Genomic DNA, 10,283 nt, shown 5'->3' with positions numbered 1-10,283 from the left:
ATGCAATTTAATTTATCAGTCTTCCCTTGTTCCCTGCTGTGTTTTTGCCTGCCTGCCTATTTGACTTGCTTTCTCTAATATCTGTACCAACTTCAACCCTCTCTTTTGGGGTAGGCCATTCAGTCCCTTAAACCTGTTCCACAATTCAACATGGGCAGCATGATGGCTCAGTGGTTAGCACTGGTGCCTCACAGCGCCAGGAACCCTGGTTCAATTCCACCCTTGGCTGACTGTCTGTGGAGTTTGCACATTCTTCCTGTGACTGAGTGGTTTTCCTCTGGGTGCTCCGGTTTCCTCCCACAATCCTAAGATATGCAGGTTAGATAGATGGGCCATGCCAAATCGCCCTTCGTGTTGGGCAATGTGTAGATTAGGTGGGTTATAAAGGGATAGGGTCTGGGTGGGATGCTCCAAGGGTCCGTGTGGGCTTGTTGGGCTGTAAAGTCCTGTTTCCTCATTGTAGGGATTCTATGATGTCCATGGCTGATCAAAAAACTCAGTAAACTGTTGCTGCTTTCTCTCCATAGCCATTGATCATTTCGCTCTGGAGTATGGTCTGCTGTCTCACAGACTAAAGTAATAGCCTGACAATTCTGTACTTGTAAAATTGTGCCTGATAAACCATGCCCCAGATAACACTGGTCACCATCAATGTATGTTTTGTCTCACTGGCAGGACAGACCCAGAAGAAGTGAAGCTTGGGGAGGCCTCAACATTGACTCCAGGCTCAGCAAAGTCTCATAAGATCAGACCAAACATGCACAAGGAAACCTCCTGTTGATTATCATATACCATTCGTGCCACTACTCCTATCATATAAATCAGTTCTCCTCCATATTGATCATAACTTAGAGGAAACATTGGCAAGAACATAGGATATATTTTCAATGTTCACCCATTACTGACTGTGCTGGTTGAGTCCCAAATGACGTAGACAACACACTGGGTCTGCAGCAGCTAGTGTGGGAACCAATAAGAAGGGGAAAAAATTGACCTCATTATCACCCAATTTGCCTGCCGCAGATTCATCTGGCTATGACAATATTGATAAGAGTGTCCACCGCACTGCCCTTATGGAAATGAAGTCCAAGCAGCTTTGAGAATATTGCAAGGAATTAAAATAGCTGCAATTATGGTCAATTTAATGCCTATATAATGGGAAAATCAGATTGTTAACAATGTGTATGAGATGTTTTTCTGGTTCAAAACACTGAGGACCAACAAGAGAACAGGCCATCCTACACCAGCAATTGTTAATGCGAAAGAAATAACGGACAATCTAGCTATGGGGTCATTTGGGAAAGAGTCGGTGGAAAGTGATGACCTTGATTCTGGAAATAGGGTCCTGGACCAATCAATTGATGGTTATCACTAGACTCCTAATCCCAGATTTCTATTGAATTCACATTCTACCAAGATTTGAACCTGCATCCTTGGATTAGTAGTTTATCAACAATGACTCCAAGCCCTCACCTCCCCTGAAGTCAGCTTCGAACTTTAAGGGATGCCAAAGAAGGAGATTAAAACTGCTTGGAGATAATGGGAACTGCAGATGCTGGAGAATCCGAGATAACAAGGTGTGGAGCTGGATGAACACAGCAGGCCAAGCAGCATCTCAGGAGCACAAAAGCTGACGTTTCGGTCCTAGGCCCTTCATCAGAAAAGGGGGATGGGGAGAGGTGCTTCCTGAGTTTTGTTTTAAAGGATTTAACCATGGTCATGTTTTTATTTTATGACACCCCAGAGTTGTAGATATGATTGCTTAAAAACAGACCCTTCGGCCCAACCCGTCCATGCCGACCAGATATCCTCCATTAATTTAGTCCCATTTGCCAGCATTTGATCCATATCCCTCTAAACCCTTCCTATTCATACACCCATCCAGATGCCTTTTAAATGTCGTAATTGTATCAGCCTCCACTGCATATACATTTTTGCTACCTTCAATGTATCAAAATCCCTCCTAATTTTAAAGATATATTTTGTCACTTCACAACTTCAGAAAGAAGAGAGCTACAGCCTCTTCAGCATTCCCTGTGAGTTAAGATCACAATTCTGGTACTGATCTTGGGAACCATATTGCCACACACTCCAGCTGAGAGCCCCCTAGTGACTTGTTGTTCAGCACTTAACCTAAAATGGCAAATGGGGTCTCAGTTAAGTATCTCATCAGTAGGTCAGCATCTCTGACTGTCTCCCTTTGAATGCTGGACAGCCAGCCTAGATTACACTCTTAAAGAGTGTGTTGATGAACCCTTGAACTCCTAATATCAAAGATGATCTTGTGACCTACTGAACCATGGCTGTCATTGTTAATGAGGTTCTATATGATTGTGTCAACCATAAAAGCACCAGATTATACCTTAACATTGAGCCTGTATCACATTTTGTGTCAGTGTCTTGCTTGCAATTGCAGATTAGATGATAAATCTTCCAGCAGTGTAGTGCAAAAGGATCCTGAAGCTACATTTTAATTTATCCTCACGTCCAGATGTGATAAAAATATATATGTGCGTGCATTTCGCCTTGCTGAAGGCTTTAATATGCAGTCAAATATTTATAAAAGATTCAGTCACACAAATGGCTAAATAAAATTTCAATGCGAACTGAACACATTACATTGTTAGCATTTCTGCCGCCTTGGAATGATGGGAGTGCATTACTGACTGCAATTATTAGATCCCATTTTATTGATTTATTGCCAGTGGAGTTGAAATCACTCCTCACCACATCAAGCATTCGCAACCCTCCAGGGGCATTGCACTCTGAAGGGATTTATGATTTCTCCCACTGCTATTCTGATTAGAGCTATAAATAATACAGGGATATCTTAATGATAAGTATTCAGTGGCATTCAATGTTGCATATTTCGCATCCCCCGCACCAATCCCTTAGATTGTCATATATTTAAAAATCAAATGCATCTTTTGAAATAAATAAGGTATTACTTTGCCCTTTAAAGGCAAGCGTTGATTAATTTTTTTTTCAAATGTTTCTCATCAACATTAACTTCATGATCTTGATTTGTTTGCCTTCGCTAATGCTTCACTCAGCAAGATCTCTACCAGCAAGAGGCAATTTGTTCCCATCTTACCAAACTGAAGGCTGGGGCATTAAGTAATAGTCACAGATGAGAGCTGGATGACTCGAGTAATTGCTGTCAGGGCTTCCCTGCCTGTCGGAAATCTGCAAAACAAAAATGACCCTGCTGGAGAATTGTACGGAATGAATAGGAAGAGGTCAAGAAACTCTTGCCAGAGCAAAGCAATGAGGCGTGAAAAGTTGTTGAGCATTACAACGTCTGATGTCTCACAGGAAGGCCACCAAGTTCAAGCTTTTGTTGCTAGGAGGTGGTCTACTGCGGCTGAGTTAGAAATGTTTTTGCCTCTGTGTCAGGACTAGGGCCAGGCAACATATTGTCAGGATACAGGGTACACCATTCAAGGCTCCAATGAGGAAAACTGTCTTCGCTCAAAGCCGAGTGAACCCTAATGGAATTCTCTACCACAGAAGGTTGTGGAGGTTAAGTCACTGAAGGCATGCGAGAAAGAGATAAATACATTTTTAGACTTTCAAGGCATTAAGGGCTGTGAGGAGAAAGCAGCAATGTAGCTTTGAGATAAACTTTGAAGGGCGGGGTGGTAGCTCAGCAGTTAGCACTGCTGCCTCACAGCGCCAGGGACGTGGGTTTGATTCCAGCCTCGGGTGATTGTCTGTGTGGTGTTTGCACATTCTCCCTGTGTCTGCATAGATTTCCTCCAGGTGGCCTGGCTTCCTCCCACAGCCCAAGGATGTGCAGGCTTGGTGGATTGGCCATGCTAAATGCAGCTTTATAGGGATAGGGAATGCGTGGATGCTCTTTAGAAGGTTGGAGTGGAATGGTCTGCTTCCACACTGTAGTGATTCTATAATAAACAACCAGCCACGATCATACTGATTGGACGAGCAGGTAAAGTTCTGAATGACCTGCACTTGCTCCTAGTTTCTATGTGTTTATAAAGTGCTAGGGTCCAGATTAAATGGTGAAACATCAGTGTGTGTTGCAGCACTGAGGGGAAGCTCTATTTCTGGAGATGCTGTCTTATGCCTGAGCTAGAGGGTGAGACAGCTGTCTGATGATAATATCAGTGAAGCAGTAATCCAGAAATTTAGGCTAATGTTCCAAAGATATGGAAAATCCCACTACGGCAGCTGGTTTACATTCAATTTACAAATCTGCAATTGAAAGTTCTGTAATGATGACCAAAAAGAAACTATCATTCGTTAATGTCCTTGAGGGGGAAAAACTATTCTCCTTCCTTGGCCTGGCCCGCATGTCCCACAGACCCACAACAATTTGCCTTGGCCCTTAATTTCCCTCAGAAATGTGCGAACAGGCCACTTCAGGGGGACAACAAGATACTGGTCTTGGCCATAGTGACCATCCCATTAAGGGGAAAAAGAAAAAAATCTGACCTCTCAGGTGAATGAAGAAGATGCTGCTACTTTGAAGAAAAGTGAGGGAGTTCTGCCTGGTGCGCTGATAGATACTTAATTCTCAATCAACAGACTGTCTAGTCATGATCGCATTGCTATTTTTGGAAGTCATCTGTGCACAGATTGATTGATCACAATAATAGCTGTACTTCACCAGCAATGATGTGTTTTGGGACATCCTGAAGTGATGAAAGATCCTACAAGAAGCAAGTTCTTCCTTTCTCTTGTGCGGCTGGAAATGAGGTACCACCAGCTAAGAATGGAAATAACTTGGCACTAAATGTCATTCCTTCGCTGTTGCTGGGTCAAAATCCTGGGATGCCCATCCTAAGAACACTGTGGGTGTCTCTACTCTACAGAAGTTCAAAAAGGAAGGTAAGCTGCAGCTTCTCTAGGGTCATTACAGATGGACGGTAAATGCTGGCCCAGTCAGCGATGTTCACATCGCACAAACAATTTGAAAGAAAATGGATGAATAGGCAGGTATGTTGTTTGGGTTACATAGTTGACTGAACAATAATTAAATTGTGCACCTAAGATGTTCCTTGGCCTGCTGTGTCCATCCAGCCCCACACTGTTATCAATAATTAAATTCCTGTGGCTCAGCAGGGTATTTCTTCAACAGTCTTGGTGTATGTGGGTGGCCTGGTTTAATCAGTTTTCATGGATACGACCCTTAGTTGGTCACTTCTCATGGACTGAGCTGCTATTAGGCTTCTATCTGAGGTTGTGTCATTCATTACTGAGTGATTGCTCCAATGTAATGCATTTTCTACACTCCTAGTGTGCCCCAACCATATCTTTGACATCCCGGAGGGTGACAATAGTCTGGCTATTTTTCTCTCTTCATTTGTGGGATGTGGGCGTCACTGGCTGGGCCCAGCATTTATTGCCCATCCCTAGTTGCCCCTTGAGAATGTGGGAGGTGAGCTGCCTTCTTGAGCCGCTGCAGTCCTCCTGCAGTGGGTTGATCCACAATGTTATTAGGGAGGGAATTCCAGGATTTTGACACAGAGACAGTGAAGGACTGACAATATATTCCCAAGTCATGATGGTGAGTGCCTCGGAGGGGAACCTTAAGGTTGTGGTGTTCCCATATGTCTGCTGCCCTTGTCCTTCCAAATGGGAGTGGCCGTGGGTTTGGAAGGTGCTGACTGAGGAAATTTGTTGAATTTCTGCAGCACACCTTTTAGATTGTACACACTGCTGCTACTAAGGGTCAGTGGTGGAGGGAGTGGATGTTTTGTGGATGTGGTGACAATCAAGCTGGGGCAGCTTTGTCCTGGATGGTGTCAATCTTCTTGACTGTTTTGGGGGCTTCACTCATCCAGGAAACTGGGGAGTATTCCATCAAATTTCTGACTTGTGCTTTGTAGATGGTGGACAGGCTTTGCAGAGTCAGGAGGTGAGTTACTCGCCACAGTATTCTCAGCCTCTGGCCTGCTCTTGTAGCCACTCTGTTAAAGTGGTAAGCCCAGTTGAGTTTCAGGTCCCCTGGATGTTGATAGTGGGGAATTCAGTGATGGTAACAACATCGAATGACATGGGTGGTGGTTGGATTGTCTCTTATTGGTGATGGTAATAGCCTTATATTTTTATGGCGTGAATGTCACTTGCCACTTGCCGAGAGGCATGTATACACACATGCATAACACAGCAACCTCGCACTCTGTTCTGATATGGAATATAGTTTTTTTTAGATTAGATTACATTCCCTGCAGTGTGGAAACAGGCCCTTTGGCCCAACAAGCCCACACCACCCCTTACAGATTCCCACCCAGACCCATCCCCCTATAACCCACACAACCCTGAACACTACGGGCAATTTAGCACGGCCGATCCACCTAGCCTGCACATCTTTGGACCGTGGGAGGAAACTGAAGCACCTGGAGAAAACTCATGCTAGTATCTGAATGGTTGGCGGGGACAGGTGAAATCATAACATTCAAAAAGGGAATTAGATAAATACTTAAAAAGGAGAAATTTTCACAGAGCTCTGGGTGGGGACAATCTTCTCACAGCACCCTGGTATATCTGTTATAGCTATTTGGTTGCTCTAGGCAATCTCATGGATCAACTACTTCAGGCTTTGAAGTCTGCCAGACCACATTTATGTCAGCAAATATCAAGCAAAAATGATTTTCCCTGGAAACTTGCAAATATTATATCTCCTTAGCACATTCCATAGAATAGTTCCTGCCTTATGTTACCAATTTTAAGCTGAAAATTGCAGCCAATCCAACAAGGGGCGGCAATAGCCTAGTGGTATTATCACTGGACTGTTAATCCAGAGACCCAGATAAAGTTCTAGGGACCAGGTTTCAAATCTTGCCACAGCAGATGGTGGAATTTAAATTCAATAAATATCAGGAATTAAGAATCTAATGATGACTGTGAATCTATTGTTGACTGTCAGGAAAAAAAACATCTGGTTCACTAATGTCCTTTAGGGAAGGAAACTACCATCCTTACATGGTCTGGCCTACAAGTGACTCCAGACTCACAGCAATGTGGTTGACTCTGAACTGCCCTTTGGGTTGGGCAATAAATGCTGCATAGCCAGTAATGCCCTCATCCTGTGAATGAAGAAAGGAAAGTTAATTTCTCCAATTCCAGCAAAAGCCCTGTGAATCTCACAAATTCCTTTGTTGGACTGACCCCATGCTGTTTTCTGGATGTGGTCTAACTTGGATTCTACACATTTGTGGTGTAGCCTTCTTGTTTTTATGCTTTACACTTTGGTCAATAAGCAGAAGAATTTTCCATGCCTTCTTAATCAAATTATCCACTGGCATAACGAAAGGTTCGAATCTCTCTTAGATAACAAAGTGTGGGGCTGGATGAACACAGCAGGCCAAGCAGCATCTTAGGAGCACTTGGCCTGCTGTGTTCATCCAGCCCCACACTTTGTTATCTTGGATTCTCCAGCATCTGCAGTTCCCATTATCTTCAAATCTCTGTTGTTTGCCCTGCCCGAATGCATTACCTTTCAGAGTTCTCTCCAGTTCATTTAGAAATTTGAAACTTCTTATATCTTTTGCTCTAATGTTAAGTTGTTCAATGATTTGTAAAGAACTAGGAATACATGCGACCTGAACATACATCCCGGGATGTTCAGAAAATATTTTAGCATTTTGGATCAAAAGATTTTTGATTCATGGGAGTCAGCTTCCCCTGTACAAACTACAGCAACAACTCATATCCTTTACATAGGGAGACGTACCAAGACTTTTAAAAGATGGAGAAAGTGATGAATGTGAGCTACCGTGGATGCTGTGGGCCCATGTTGGCTTAGCTCAAACTTACCAAGAGTACTAAATAAAACGCAGGTTCTGTTCAATTGAAAATTACAGCAAGAGACAGCTTTGCTATAAATTTTCAATAACTGAGTGAAAAGTGCAGTTACAAGTCGCTCATAATCAATGCCGCAAGGTAGTCTGCGCAATGGTTCCTGCTCACATGTTTCACATCCAGGTTACTTACCCATTGGCATAGTCTCTCTTAAAATGATATCATGACAATGGGGAGCTCAGAGAGATAATTTATCCAAAAAGTTTTTCTTGTGCATCATCTTTTAAAAGAGGTAAAGGAGATGGGAGGGAGGTGGTGTTACAGAAAAGAAGCTTCACAGTGGGGCAAGATGATTGAAGGCCCTGCTGTCATTGCTACAGCGAAGCTCATGCCAAAAGGTCATGAGAGGAAGATACATAAGAATATAGGAGGCCAGCATGGTGGCACAGTGCGGCAGAAACAGTGTCATGATGGTTAGCACTGCTGCCTCATAGCTCCAGGGTCAAGGGTTGAATTCTACCGTCGGGTGCCTGTCTGTGTGGAGTTTGCACATTCTCCCTGTGTCTGCGTGGGTTTCTTCATGGTGCTCCGCTTTCCTCCCACAGTCCAAAGATGTGCAGGGTAGGTAGTTTGGCTATATTATGTCAACGCTAGTGTTCAGGGATGTGGAGGCTAGATGGATTAGCTATGGGAAACACAGGGTTAAAAGGGTAAGTGGTTGGGATTCTCTGCAGAGGATTGGCTTTGATTTGATGGACTGAATGACCTGTTTCCACACTGTAGGGTTTCTATAATCACAATAATGTGCACCAGTACAGGGATTTATAGATGATCATAACCCTGATAAAACCAGCTTGGTCTGCTGTGTTCATCCAGCTCCACACTTTGTTATCTCAGATTCTCCAGCATCTGCAGTTCCCATTATCTCTTATTCTACTTATACTTTCTAACTTGTTGGATCATGAACTTGCACCTAGAGAATTTTGATTGTTCAAACAATGCCATGCAATTTGGCACTTTTTGAATTTAGTCAGTGGCAAACAGATACAGATCTGGTGCAGCATCGCCTTGGAGTAAATGAACATTCACCTCATGAAAAAAGATGCAGAACGACACCTTGTAATGAGGAGAGTGTGGGCACAGTCATAGAGAAAGGCAAGAACGACTACTGGCAGAAGTTAAAGCTACAGTTGAGGCCTTTTTTTGGCATTCTGCAACATTTTAAAATGATCTTGTAATGTGCCTAAAAATTTATTAACAAAGATTTGTAACTGAAGTGCCTGCAACCCATGAGGTTCTTTCGAAATATAGTCACCATGGTACCTTAGATTTGTCCAAGAATGCTATTACAAACAGCGCAGTGATATTGACCAGATATTCTGTTTTTGTGATGTTGATTGAGGGAATAGATTTTGGAAGAAATCTTTGCTCTTTTATGATATTGTGTCAGCTAACCAGGAGAATTGCAGGTTGTAAATGATTTTCATACTTCATTTCCTGGGAATGAAAGGTAGAAATGCTGCAGCAGCAGATTTTATGAAGAATGATTCCATCATTATGAATTGAAACTAGTGTTAAGTGTTTGATAATACCCTAGAAACAGCAAAGATACAGTGTTCTTGCATATTTGATCCAGGTCAAGTTTAATAGGATTTAATTCCAAATGGTCAAAGTTAAACAATAACAAAGTTAGGCAAAACTTGCATGCATTTTTGCTAAGACCACTGCAGGAGTACTGCGATGTTTTCTGGTCTCCTTACAAATAAAAAGATATGAAAGTACTAGAAAAAGAGCAAAGAAGGTTTCCCAGAATTGTGGAAAAGCTCAACGGGTCTGGCAGAATCTGTGGAGAGAAATCAGAGTTAACATTTCAGATCGAATGATCCTTCCTCCTGCTCCTATAATCCCGCATAGTGTCATTAAAACAGAAGATTAATGCATCAACGTGAGGCTGCAAAAAATTCACATTTCTTATTCTTGTCCAATAAACATTGAAACATTAACCAAAGAGAATAGAGAAGGAACATCTTCTGAAAAAGAATTAAGATGGTAATCAAATAATGCAAACAATTCACTTAGGTTGTCTAAACTACTGAGCTAATGCTTTCTTTGTCCTGGGCTCATACTCAATCCACGCACAGTGAGACTTAGCTGATGGGCTGGTAGTCAGTGCCAGTTTGACCCAGCCACTAGTAAGATCACATGAAGGTGGCCATGCATTTGGAGGTTCAAAGAAAGAAATTCTGAACTTTTCTTTGTCCTGCCTGAAAAACTGTTCCCACAGGAGATAAGTAAGATTTCACCCCTAGGTACACAAACTCAGGATCAAAAACAAATTTGCTAGAAAAGCTCAGCAGCTTTGGCAGCATCTGTGAAGTAAAGAAACAGAATTAAAGTTTCGGGTCCAGTGACGCTTCCTCAGAACACAGATGCTGCCAGACCTGCTAAGCTTTTCCAGCAAATTTGTTTATGTTCCTGATTTACAGCATCCTCAGTTCTTTCGGTTTTTATACAAA

The sequence above is a fragment of the Stegostoma tigrinum genome, chromosome 6 (assembly GCF_030684315.1).
Source record: "Stegostoma tigrinum isolate sSteTig4 chromosome 6, sSteTig4.hap1, whole genome shotgun sequence".
In the NCBI taxonomy this organism is placed as follows: domain Eukaryota; kingdom Metazoa; phylum Chordata; class Chondrichthyes; order Orectolobiformes; family Stegostomatidae; genus Stegostoma; species Stegostoma tigrinum.
Note: the sequence above shows the minus strand (reverse complement) of the source record.